This window comes from Scyliorhinus torazame, chromosome 13 (assembly GCF_047496885.1).
Source record: "Scyliorhinus torazame isolate Kashiwa2021f chromosome 13, sScyTor2.1, whole genome shotgun sequence".
NCBI classification, from domain to species: Eukaryota; Metazoa; Chordata; class Chondrichthyes; order Carcharhiniformes; family Scyliorhinidae; genus Scyliorhinus; species Scyliorhinus torazame.
Genome location: NC_092719.1, coordinates 198,648,056 through 198,659,197, shown reverse-complemented (window position 1 = coordinate 198,659,197; position 11,142 = coordinate 198,648,056).

Here is an 11,142-nt window from a genome sequence, read left to right as displayed (position 1 = left end):
CGGATATGTTTACGGAGAAGCACGGTTCCCGGAGCTGTGAGCCAAGTCGGGAGCGACACCCCGGATGTGGACTTCTTGGGGAAGGCAAAAAGACGTTCATGCGGTGTACTGTTAGTGGCAGTGCAGAGTAATGAGCGAATGGAATGGAGTGCATCAGGGAGGACCTCTTGCCAGCGAGAGGCCGGGAGATTTCTGGACCGTAGGGCCAGCTGGACGGCCCTCCATACCATCCCATTCTCCCTTTCTACCTGTCCGTTTCCCTGGGGTTTGTAGCTTGTCGTTCTGCTGGAGGCAATACCCCTGCTGAGCAGGAACTGACGTAGCTCATCACTCATGAATGAGGATCCCCTGTCACTGTGGATGTAGGCGGAGAAACCGAACGGAGTGAAGATCGAATTGAGGGCTTTAATGAAATTGGCAGACGTCATGTCGGGGCATGGGATGGCAAAGGGGAACCGGGAGTATTCGTCGATCACACTGACAAAATATGTGTGACGATCAGTGGAGGGGAGGGGCCCTTTGAAATCCATGCTGAGGCGTTCAAAGGGGCGGGAGGCCTTCACCAGGCGTGCGCGGTCCGGCCGGTAGAAGTGCGGCTTGCACCCCACACAGACTTGGCAGTCCCTGGTGATTGTCCTTACTTCCTCGACGGAGTAAGGCAGATTTTGTGCCTTAATGAAGTGGTACAACCGTGTGACCCCCGGGTGACAAAGGCTGTCGTGCAGGGCCCGGAGTCGGTCTACCTGTGCGCTGGCACATGTACCTCGGGATAGGGCGTTTGCCAGGGCAATACATAATCTCGTAAGATTTTGTGCCTTAATGAAGTGGTACAACCGTGTGACCCCCGGGTGACAAAGGCTGTCGTGCAGGGTCCGAAGTCGGTCTACCTGTGTGCTGGCACATGTACCTCGGGATAGGGCGTTTGCCAGGGCGATACATAATCTCGTAATTATAGGTGGAGAGCTCGATTCTCCACTGCAAGATTTTATCATTTTTGATCTTGCCCCGCTGTGTGTTGTTGAACATGAAGACTACCAACCATTGGTTAGTGAGGAGAGTGAATCTCCTGCCGGCCAGATAATGCATCCAATGCCGCACAGCTTCAACAAAAGCTTAGACCTCTTTTTCGACGGATGAGTGCCGAATTTCAGAGGCATGGAGGGTGCGGGAATAAAATGCCACGGACCTGCCTGCCTGATTGAGGGTGACGGCAAGGGCGACGTCTGATGCGTCGCTTTCTACTTGGAAGGGCAGTGTCTCATCTACAGCGTGCATTATGGCCTTGGCAATATCAGCTCTGATCCGGGCGAAGGCTTTGTGCCTTGGCCATCAGGAAGAAGTGAGTGGACTAAGCTGTTCGTGCTGAACATGCACTTCTCCTTGTTGTAAGTGAGGTTTAGGAGAGTAGCGGTGTGGAGGAATTTAGCAATGTTGGCGTCGTGGTCCTGCTGATCATGGCCGCAGATTGTGACGTTGTCTAGGTACGGAAAGGTGGCCCGCAACCCGTACCGGTCGACCATTCAGTCCATCTCCCTTTGGAAGACCGAGACCCCGTTAGTGACGCCAAAGGGGACTCTAAGGAAGTGGTATAGGCGACCGTCTGCCTCGAAGGCGGTGTATGGACGGTCCGATTTACGGATGGGGAGCTGGTGGTTGGCGGATTTCAGGCCTACCATTGAGAAGACCCGGTACTGTGCAATCTGGTTAACCATGTCAGATATGCGTGGGAGGGGGTACGCGTCGAGCTGCGTGTACCGGTTGATGGTCTGGCTGTAGTCCACGACCATTCGGTGCTTCTCCCCAGTTTTAACTACTACCACTTGAGCTCTCCAGGGGCTGTTGCTGGCCTCGATGATGCCTTCTCGAAGCAGCCACTGGACTTCGGACCTGATGAAGGTCTTGTCCTGGGTGCTGTACCGTCTGCTCCTAGTGGTGATGGGTTTGCAATCTGGGGTTAGACTGGCAAAGAGGGAAGGTGGGTCGACCTTTAGGGTCGCGAGGCCGCACACAGTAAGGAGTGGTAAGGGCCCGCCGAATTTCAGGGTTAGTCTCTGAAGATTACACTGGAAATCCAGGCCGAGGATTAGTGCAGTGCAGAGGTTAGGGAGAACGTAGAGGCGGAAACCGTGGAATTCTGTGCCCTGGACCATGATCGTGACTGTACAGAACCCCCGGATCACTACGCAATGGGATCCGGAGGCCAGGGAGATTTTTTGGTTGGCGAGGAGTATCGTGAGGGAGCAGCGTCTTACCGTATCCGGGTGTATGAAGCTTTCGGTGCTCCCGGAGTGCTGCAGGCAGGAGGTTACATGGCCATCGACTTTCATGCTGGGGGATGTGTTGGTCAGGTTATGCGGGCGAGACTGGTCGATTGACATGGAGGCTAGCCTTGGTTGTTCGTCAGTTAATGGGGCGGCCATTGAGCTCCGGTCCTGGAACACCGGTGGTGCCCATGTGCTGAGGGGTAGACAAGATGGCAGCGTCCGAAGATCTAGCGGGTTACAAAATGGCGGTGCCCATGGAATGCACGTTGCGGGGGCGGAACAAGATGGTGGCGCCCATGAAACGCACATGTTTCACGGAGGGGAAGCTGGCAGTGCCCACTGGTCGCACGTGGTCTTGGGGGAAGGAGGAGATGGCGGCGCCCATTGTCCGTGACCGGGGGGGGGGGTGGGGGGCGATAGCGGCTACTGAGCGGGCCTGGCACACCGCGGCGAAGTGGCCCTTCTTCCCACAGGCTTTACAAAGGGCAGCGCGGGCTGGGCAGCGCTGGCGGGGGTGCTTTTGCTGGCCGCAAAAATAGCATCGGAGCCCCCCGGGGTTCGCTGGCTGGCGTGTAGCACAGGCATATTGGGTGGGCAGCGCCCCCACTGGGGCGGCTGTCTGTGGGGTCGACGAAGAGTAGGAGGGATGGGCCGCGTGATTGGGGGCGTAGAACTGGACGTTGCGCAGGGCGACCGTCATGGAAAGCGCTAGCGTTTTAGTCTCTGCGAGGTCGCGCGTGACCCCTTCTAGGAGCCGCTGGCGTATGATATCTGACCCAATTCCAGTCACAAAGGCGTCCTGCATAAGGAGGTCTGAGTACTCCTTGGCCGTGATGTTCTGGCAGTCACAGTCCCGGACTAGTGGGATTAGGGCCATCCAGAAGTTTTCTATGGACTCGCCAGGTAGTTGAGAGTGAGTGGCGAGCGCGTGCCTGGCGAAGAGCGCGTTCGCCTCCTGCTCGTAGTTGTTCTTGAGTAGAGTCATGGCTTCGGCATAGTTCAGTGCACCCTGGATTAGTGGGAAGGCTTTGGAGCTCAACCTGGAATATAAAATCTGGATCTTCTGAGCCTCCGGAACAGGGGTTGGCGCAGCGTTGATATATGCTTCAAAGCAAGCTAGCCAACGCTGGAAGTCCTTTCTGGCGTCGCTTGATTGCGGATCCAGCTGCAGGCGATCCGGTTTAATACGGAGGTCCATCCTTAGAAACTGATTGCAATAAATTGAGGCACGATCAATTGGACTAAAGACGATAGTTGTGACCTGGATAACCGTCCATGTTGGAAGTGTTGTCAGTTGCAGCAGCTTGAGCTGTGGGCTTCACTGCAGCAGGCAGCAGGGCAGTGCGCCCATGAGCTGAGAGGTTTGTGGAAAGGACATTTGTAGATGTGGTCACCCGCAGGCAGAGAGGGAATGGGCGATCAGCGGACAATCAAGTGGAAAAACAGGCAGGTAGAGCAGGAGGCCCCGAACTGCGTCCCACCCTCCAACTAATATTCAGTTCTGGATATTGATTTGGTGCTTCATCTGGGGAGTGACGCCACATCCAAGGCACCACAGGTGATGCAGTGGTATGACGGGTGTCTGTGTTTGGGGGGAGGGGTGCGGGGTACAAGGAAGACTGGAAGACCAATAGTAACAGGTGGTTCCATATTAAGAGGAATGGATAGGCATCTCCGTGGCTGCCAACATGAATCCAAGATAATGTGTTGCCTCCCTGGTGCCAGGGTCCAGGTTGACACCGTGCAGCTGCAGGGGGGGTGGGGGTGGGGGCGGGGGCAGTGGGGGGGGTGTACACAGCCAGCAACTGTGGTCCACATTATCAATGATGTAGATAAAAGAGAGATGTGGTCCTGCAGCTTGAAATTAGCGAGCTAGGATGGAAATTAGCAAACAAAGCCTCAAAAGTACTAATCTCCAGATTACACCCAGTACCATGCGCAACTGAGTATAGAAATAGGAGGATAAAGCAGATGAATGCAGGCAGGAGGATGGGCTTTAGGTTCCTGGGATATTGGGATAGGCTGTGGGGCAGGTTGTACCTGTACGTGTGGATTGGTTCCAACTAAATAGAGCCAGGACTGTGTTCGATGTGGAGTGTGTTGCCTACGCTTTCGAGAGGGTTTAAGGTAACGTGGCAGGTATGTAGATACTGGAAGATAATATCAGAGAGGAATACCAAGGTGCACAGTATACAGAGAGAGATAGATAGCACGAGAATAGTGAATAATAAATTAACAGGTGGTTAGAGTAAGGGAGAAAATAATAAAGTCTCAATCAGGGTTACTGTGCATGTATGTAAATGCGGGGAATGTGGTAAATAGATTGGTGAGTTAGAGGCACAGATTGCCATGTGGAAATATGGTGTTGTGGTAATAACAGAGACCTGGCTCAAGGAAGAACTCAATTGGGTGTTGAATATTGCTGGATAAAGAAGATCAGAAAAGATAGGAAAGGAAGAAAAGAGGGGAGGATGACATTATTGATTAAGGAAACCATTGCAATTCAGGAGAAAGAGGGTGTTCCAGAGGAGTTGAAGATAGAGTCAATTTGGCTGGAGCCAATGAACAAAACAGTGTATTTACATTGTTCGGTGTAATCTATAGGCTGTCAATTAGTCGGAAGGATGTAAATTAACAAATTTGCAAGGAAATTACAGAGAGGTGCAAAAAGTATAGATAGTTATAATGGAGGACTTCAGTTATCCAAATATCGACTGGGATAGCAGTAGTGCAGAGGGCAGAGTGGCGCAAGAGTTTCTGGAACATGTTCAGGAAGATTTTCTATTTTTCCAGTCCAACGCGAATGGAGGCAATGCTGGTCCTGGTTCTTGGGAAAGAGGTGGACCAAGTGTCAGCTGGAGAGCATTTAGGAAAGAATGATCATTGTATCATAAAGTTTAGGATTACTATGGAAAAGGACAAAGAATAATCCAAAGTTAAAAAAATAATAAGTACAATTGGGAATCAGACTGTCTTTTTCTTTATTCTTTAATGGGATGTGAGCGGTGCTGGCGAGGTCAGCATTTGTTGCCCATCCCTAATTACCCTTGAATGGAGTAGTTTGCAAGACCATTTCAGAAGGCAGGGAAGAGTCAACCATATTGCTGTGGGTCTGGAGTCATGTGTAGACCAGATAAGGATGGCAGATTTACCTCCCTAAAGGACTGTAGAGATCTACCATGCGGTTCAAGTGCAGTCTCGCAAACACTATAGAACTCGGTACAAATTTGAGTTACACTTCTCGGATGCAAGTAAGAATCTTTTATTGCCTCTACTGATTACAATTGTGAGAAACTTAAATCTATTCTCAATGAAGCCTTGCCAGCAAAAGACTTAAAGAGAAGTAATTTATAAAACAATTATAACTTTCAAAGATAATACAGAAATGGTTTCTTGCTTAAAGCCAAACAGCTTGCGCGAACTTCAAGAGTTAAAGTGGAAAAGTGAAAATAAGGATAGCAAGTAGTTAGATCAAAGTATAGAGTGATCCTGAATAGAAAATGGCTGTCTGAACTCTCATGTTTAAGGAAAATGTTATCAATCTGAGGCCATCTGTCCATACCTCTATGTCGTCCTAATTGGTTTGGGTGAGTTTCAAATACATTTGATTGGATGGTTAACTGTCAATCCTCAATGTGCAACATAAGTTTTAAATGTTTCATGTTTGAATATTTGTGTGTGCTATGGAATGTGATTTTGTGCTGTAATCAAGTCTGTTTTTTACTGGTTTTCTGCTGACTTTCACTTTATCCATATTCTGAACAATGGTGGCTTCATATTGCTTTGCCGCTTATTTCGACTTTGATCTTGATTACTGGTACATTTCTTAATATGAAACTTACTTTGAAATCTGTCCATTAGAACAATAGTCCGTTTATATTGTCAGTAAAAATGTCATTTTTATCTTCAATTAATTTGTGGATGTGTCAAGCTTTGTACCTCTGTTTAAGTTATGTATTTTGTCATGACCTAAGGCTTTGAATACTGAAATCCTTATTTTAAAATGGGTATTAAAGACTGGGCTTTAATATTTACATTAGAACAAAGAACAAAGAAAAGCACAGCACAGGGACAGGCCCTTCGGCCCTCCAAGCCCGTGCCGACCATGCTGCCCGTCTAAACTAAAATCTTCTACACTTTCTGGGTCTGTATCTCTCTATTCACATCCTATTCATGTATTTGTCCAGATGCCCCATAAATGTCGCTGTTGTCCCTGCTTCCACCACCTCCTCAGGCAGCGTGTTTCATGCACCCACTACCCTCTGTGTAAAAAACTTACCTTGTACATCTCTAAACCTTGCCCCTCGCACCTTAAACCTATGCCCCCTAGTAATTGACCCCTCTACCCTGGGGAAAAGCCTCTGAGTATCCACTCTGTCTATGCCCCTCATAAATTTGTAGACCTCTATCAAGTCGCCCCTCAACCGCCGTCGTTCCAGTGAGAACAAACCGAGTTTATTCAACCGCTCCTCATAGCTAATGCCCTCCATACCAGGCAACATCATGGTAAATCTCTTCTGCACCATCTCTAAAGCCTCCACATCCTTCTGGTAGTGTGGCGACTAGAATTGAACGCTATACTCCAAGTGTGGCCTAACTAAGGTTCCATACAGCTGCAACATGACTTGCCAATTCTTATACTCAACACCCCGGCCAATAACGGCAAGCATGCCGTATGCCTTCTTGACTACCTTCTCCATCTGTGTTGGCCCTTTCAGTGACCTGTGGACCTGTACATCTAGATCTTTCTGACTTTCAATACTCTTGAGGGTTCTACTTTATATTCCTTACCTGCATTAGATCTTCCAAAATGCATTACCTCACATTTGTCCGGATTAAACTCCATCTGCCATCTCTCCGCCCAAGTCTCCAAATGATCTAAATCCTGCTGTATCCTCTGACAGTCCTCATCGCTATCCGCAATTCCACCAACCTGTGTCGTCTGCAAACTTACTAATCAGACCAGTTACATTTTCCTCCAAATCATTTATATAGACTACGAACAGCAAAGGTCCCAGCACTGATCCCTGTGGAACACCACTGGTCACTGCCCTCCAATTAGAAAAGCATCCTTCCATTGCTACTCTCTGCCTTCTATGACCTAGCCAGTTCTGTATCCACCTTGCCAGCTCACCCCTGATCCTGTGTGACTTCACCTTTTGTACCAGTCTACCATGAGGGACCTTGTCATGAAGTCCATATAGACAACATCCACTGCCCTACCTGCATCAATCATCTTTGTGACCTCTTCGAAAAACTCGATCAAGTTAGTGAGACACGACCTCCCCTTCACAAAACAATGCTGCCTCTCACCAATACGTCCATTTGCTTCCAAATGGGAGTAGATCCTGTCTCGAAGAATTCTCTCCAGTAATTCCCCTCCCACTGACGTAAGGCTCACCAGCCTGTAGTTCCCTGGATTATCCTTGCTTCCCTTCTTAAACAAAGGAACAACAATGGCTATTCTCCAGTCCTCTGGAACATCACCTGAAGACAGTGAGGATCCAAAGATTTCTGTCAAGACTTCAGCAATTTCCTCTCGTGCCTCCTTCAGTATTCCGGGGTAGATCCCATCAGGCCCTGGGGACTTATCTACCTTAATATTTTTCAAGACGTCCAACATCTTGTCTTTTTGGATCTCAATGTGACCCAGGCTATCTACACACCTTTCTCCAGACTCAAAATCCACCAATTCCTTCTCTTTGGTGTGAATACTGATGCAAGGTATTCATTTAGTACCTTGCCCATTTCCCCTGGCTCCACACATAGATTCCCTTGCCTACCCTTCAGTGGGCCAACCTTTACCCTGGCTACCCTCTTGCTTTTTATATATGTGTAAAAAGCCTTGGGATTTTCCTTCACCCTATTTGCCAATGACTTTTCGTGACCCTTTCTAGCCCTCCTGACTCCTTGCTTAAGTTCCTTCCTACTTTCCTTATATTCCACACAGGCTTTGTCTGTCCCCAGCCTTCTAACCCTGACAAATGCCTCCTTTTTCATTTTGATGAGGCCTACAATATCTCTCGTTATCCAAGGTTCCCGAAATTTGCTGTATTTATCCTTCCTCCGCACAGGAACATGCCGGTCCTGAATTCCTTTCAACTGAATCTTGAAAGCCTCCCACATGTCAGATGTTGATTTGCCCTCAAACATCCACCCCCAATCTAGGTTCTTCAGTTCCCGCCTAATATTGTTATAATTAGCCTTCCCTCAATTTAGCACATTCACCCTAGGATCACTCTTATCCTTGTCCAGCAGCACTTTAAAACTTATTGAATTATGGTCACTGTTCCCGAAATGCTCCCCTACTGAAACTTCTACCACCTGGCCGGGCTCATTCCCCAACACCACGTCCAGTACAATCCCTGTCTACATATTGTTTTAAGAAGCCCTCCTGGATGCTCCTTACAAACTCTGCCCATTCTAAGCACCTAGCACTAAGTGAGTCCCAGTCAATATTGAGGAAGCTGAAGTCTCCCATCACAACAACCCTGTTGTTTTTACTGGTTTCCAAAATCTGTCTACCTATCTGCTCCTCTATCTCCCGCTGGCTGTTGGGAGGCCTGTAGTAAACCCCCAACATTGTGACTGCACCCTTCTTATTCCTGATCTCTACACATATAGCCTCGCTGCCCTCTGAGGTGTCCTCCCGTAGTACAGCGGTGATATTCTACCTAACCAGTAGCGCAACTCCTCCACCCCTTTTACATCCCCCTCTTTCCCGCCTGAAACATCTAAATCCTGGAACGTTTAGCTGCCAATCCTGTCCTTCCCTCAACCAGGTCTCTGTAATGGCAACAACATCATAGTTCCAAGTTCTAATCCAAGCTCTAAGTTCATCTGCCTTACCCGTAATACTTCTTGCATTAAAACATATGTACTTCAGGCCACCAGACCCGCTGTTTTTAGCAACATCTCCCTGTCTGCTCTTCCTCAGAGCCATACTGGCCCTAGTCCCTAGTTCTCCCTCAATGCTTTCACCTTCTGATCTATTGCTCAAGTACCCACACCCCTACCTTAAAATGGCCTTTTACCTATCAGAAATAGCTGATTTCCTTCAAGGACAGAAAGATTTTTTACAACAATTGATGATAATCTCATGATCAGTATTACTGTGATTAGCTTTATATTCCAGATTTATTAATCAAACGCAAATTCCACCAGCTGCCGTGGTCTTGTATTCTAGCCCACTTGACATGAATGCTAACATTGCATTTGCCTTCTTAACTGCCGACTGAACCTGCACATTAACCTCAAGAGAATTGTGAACAAGGACTCCCAAGTCCCTTTGTGCTTCTAATTTCTGAAGCATTTCCCCATTTAGAAAATAGTCTATGCCTAAATTCCTCCTTCCAAAGTGCATAACCTCACACTTTTCCACATTGTATTTCATTTGCCACTTCACTGCCCACTCTCCTAGCTTGTCCAAATTCTTCTGCAGCCCCCTTGCTTCCTCAATACTACCTGTCCCTCTACCGATCATCTGCAAACTTAGCAACAGTGCCTTCAGTTCCTTCTTCCAGATCATTAATAAGTATTGTGAAAAGTTGTGGTCCCAGCACAGACCCCTGAGGCACACCACTAGTCACCGGCTGCTATCATGAAAAAGACCCCTTTATCCCCACTCTCTGCCTTCTGCCAGTCAGCCAATCCTCTATCCATGCCAGGATCTTACCCTTAACACCATGGGCTTTTAACTTATTTAACAGTCTCCTATGTGGCACCTTGTCAAAGGCCTTCTGGAAATCTAAATAAATCACGTCCACTGGTTCTCCTTTGTCTAACTTCCTTGTTACCTCCTCAAAGAACTCGAACAGATTTGTCAGACACAACCTCCCTTTGACAAAGCCATGCTGACTCAGCCTATTTAACCATGCACTTCCAAGTACTTCGCGATCTCATCTTTAATAAAAGACTCTAAAATCTTACCAATGACCGAAGCCAGGCTAACCGGCCTATAATTTCCCGTCTTCTGCCTCCCTCCCTTCTTAAACAGAGGTGTTACATTAGCCACCTTCCAGTCCTCTGGGACCCTTCCTGCCTCCAGTGATTCCTGAAAGATCATCACTAATGCCTCCACAATTTCCTCAGCTATCTCTTTTAGAATCCTGGGGTGTAGTCCATCCGGTCCAGGTGACTTATCCATCTTCAGACCTTTCAGTTTCCCCAGAACCTTCTCCTTAGTAATGGTCACTGCACTCACCTCTGCTCCCTGGTTCTCCTGGAGCTCTGGCATCCCACTGGTGTTTTCCACCATGAAAACTGATGAAAAGTAACTATTCAGTTCATCTGCCGTTTGTTTCCTATTATTACTTCTCCAGCCATATTTTCCAGTAGTCCAATGTCTATTTTTGCCTCTCTCTTACCTTTTATATATTGAAAAAAATCTCTTCCTATCTTCCTTTATATTACTAGCTAGCTTGCACTCGTACTTCATCTTCTCCCCCTTATTGCTCTTTTAGTTGTCCTCTGCTCGCTTTTAAAGGCTTCCCAATCCTCTGGTTTCCCATTAATCCTCACCAATTTGTATGCTTTTTCTTTAGCCTTTATGCTGTCGTTGACATCCCTTGTCAGCCATGGATGCCTTGTCCTCCCCTTAGCATGTTTCCTCCTCCTTGGGATGAATTTCTGTTGTGCCTCCCTAATAACTCCAAAAACTCCTGCCATTGCTGTTCCACTGTCTTCCCTAGGCTCCTTTTCAAATCAACTCTGGCCAGCTCCCCCCTCATGTCTTTGTAGTTACCCTTATTTAATTGTAATACCGTTATATCTGATTACATCTTCTCCCTCTCAAACTGCAGGGTAAATTCTATCATATTGTGGTCACTGCTCCCCAAGGGCTCCTTCACCTTAAGTTCCCTCATTACACATCACCAAA